A 2628-nucleotide genomic window follows, 5' to 3' on the forward strand; every position below is an offset into this window, starting at 1 on the left:
CTATTAAAAGATTCACCATGTACCTAGCCCTCTTTATATGGACATTTTGGACTCGTCTGACATGTAGCTAGCTTTCTGTGCATGGATAGGTTGGACTGATCTGCCATGTAGTTAGCTCTCTGCATATGAACATATTATACTTGTCTGCCATGTAGCTAGCTCCCAGTAAATGTACATGTTGGAATCATCAGCCATGAAGCCAGCTCTCTGTGTATGAACATGTTGGACTCATTTGACTTGAACCTAGCTCTCTAAGTATACATCTACCATATATAATCATCTATCATGTTGCTAACTCTTAGAATACGGACATGTTGGACTCATCTGCCTTGTAGTTAGCACTCTGTACATAGACCTGTTCGACTACTAGCTAGCTCTCAGTGTATGGACACTTTGGACTCCTCTGACATGTAGCTAGAACCCTGTCTATGGAAATGTTGAACTACTCTGCCATGTAGCTAGCTCTCTGTACATGAACATATTGGATTTGTCTGCCATGTGACTAGCTGTCTGTGCATGGATATGTTGCACTGATCAGCCATGTAGGTAGCTCTCTGTATATGAACCTATTGAACTTATCTGCCATGTAGCAAGCTCTTTGTATATGGACATGTTGCATTCATCAGCCTTGTAGCAAGCTCTCTCTGTATGAGCATGTTGAACTCATCTGCCTTGTAGCTATCTCTCAGTATATGCATACGTTGGGCTCATCTGCTATGTAGCTAGTACTCTGTATATGGACATGTTGCACTACTCAGCCATGAAGCCTGCTCTCTGTGAATGAACATATTGGACTCATCTGCCTTGTAGTTAGCTATCTAAATATACACATGTTGTACTCATCTGTCATGTAGCTTGTATTCTGAATATGGACATGTTGTACTCATCTGCCATGTAGCTAGCTCTCAGTATATGGACACCTGGACTCATCTGCTATGTAGCTAGAACTCTGTATATGGAAATGTTGCACTATTCTGCATTTAGCTAGCTCTCTGTATATGAACATTTTTGCTCGTCTGCCATGTAGCTCGCTATCTGTGCTTGGATATGTTCGACTGATCTGCCATTAGGGAGCTCTCTGTATATGAACATATTGAACTTCTCTGCCATGAGGCTAGCTCTCAGTATATGGGCACATTGAACTCATCTGCAATGTAGCTACAAGTCTGTATGTGAAAATGTTGTGCTATTCTGCCACGTAGCTAGCTCTCTGTATATGGATATTTTGGACTCATATGCAAAGTAGCTAGCTCTCTGTGCTTGGATATGTTGTAATGATCAGCCATGTAGGTAGTTCTCAGTATATGAACATAATGAAATTTTCTGCCATGTAGCTAGCTCTCAGTATATGGACTTGTTGGACTCATCAGACATGTAGCCAGATCTCTGTGAATGAACATGTTGGACACATCTGCCTTGTAGTTAGCCCTCTAAATATACACATGTTGGTCTCATCTGTGAAATATCTAACTCTGAGTATATGGACATGTTCGATTCATCTGCCATGTAGCTAGTACTCTGTATAAGGATATGTTGGACTCCTTGGACTCATCTGACATGTAGCTAGAATTCTGTAATGGAAATGTTCCATTATTAGGCATTTAGGTAGCTCTCTGTATATGGACATTTTTGACTCGTCTGCCATGTAGCTAGCTCTCTGTATATGATCAAATTGAACTTGTCTTCCAAGTGGCTAGCTCTCTGTATACGGACATGTTAGACTCATCAGCCATGTAGCCAGCTCTCTCTATATGGACATGTTGAATTCATCTGCCATGTAGCTAGTACACTGTATACGGACATGATGAACTACTCTGCCATGAAGCTAGCTATCAGTATATGGACACGTTGGACTCATATGCTATGTAGCTAGAACTCTGCCTATGGACATATTGCTCTACTCTGCCATGTAGCTAGCTCTCTGTATATGGACATGGCACACTCATCAGCCATGTAACCATGTCTCTGTGTATAAACATGTTGGACTCATCTGCCTTGTAGCTAGTCCACTAAATATAATCATGATGGACTCATCTGTCATGTTGCTAACTCTCAGTATACGAACATGTTGGACTCATCTGCTATGTAGCTTGTACTCTGTATATGGATATGTTGGACTAGTCTTCCATGTAGCTAGCTCTATCTTTTTGACATTTTGTATATGGACATATTGGACTCCTCTGCCATATAGCTACCTCTCAGTGCATGGATATGATGGACTGATTTGCCATGTAGATAGCTCTCTGTATATGAACATACTGGACTTTTCGGCCATGTACCTACCTCTGTGTGTATGGAAATGCTGGACTCATCATCCATGTAGTCAGCTCTGTCTGTATGAACATGATGGACTCATCTGCCTTGTAGCAAGTCCTCTATATATACACATGTTGTATTCATATGGTTTTTGTAGCTAATTCTCAGTAAATGAACATGTTGGATTCATCTGCCATGTAGCTAGTACACTGTATATGAACATGTTGAACTACTCTACAATGTAGCTAGCTCTCTGTATATGGACATTTTGGACTCGTAAGCCATGGAGCTTGTACTCTGCATATGGATATATTAGACTGCTCTGCCATGTAGCTAGCTGTCAGTATGTGTACTCTTGGACTCATTTGCCAT

This window comes from Chrysochloris asiatica, unplaced genomic scaffold (assembly GCF_000296735.1).
Source record: "Chrysochloris asiatica unplaced genomic scaffold, ChrAsi1.0 scaffold00359, whole genome shotgun sequence".
In the NCBI taxonomy this organism is placed as follows: Eukaryota; Metazoa; Chordata; class Mammalia; order Afrosoricida; family Chrysochloridae; genus Chrysochloris; species Chrysochloris asiatica.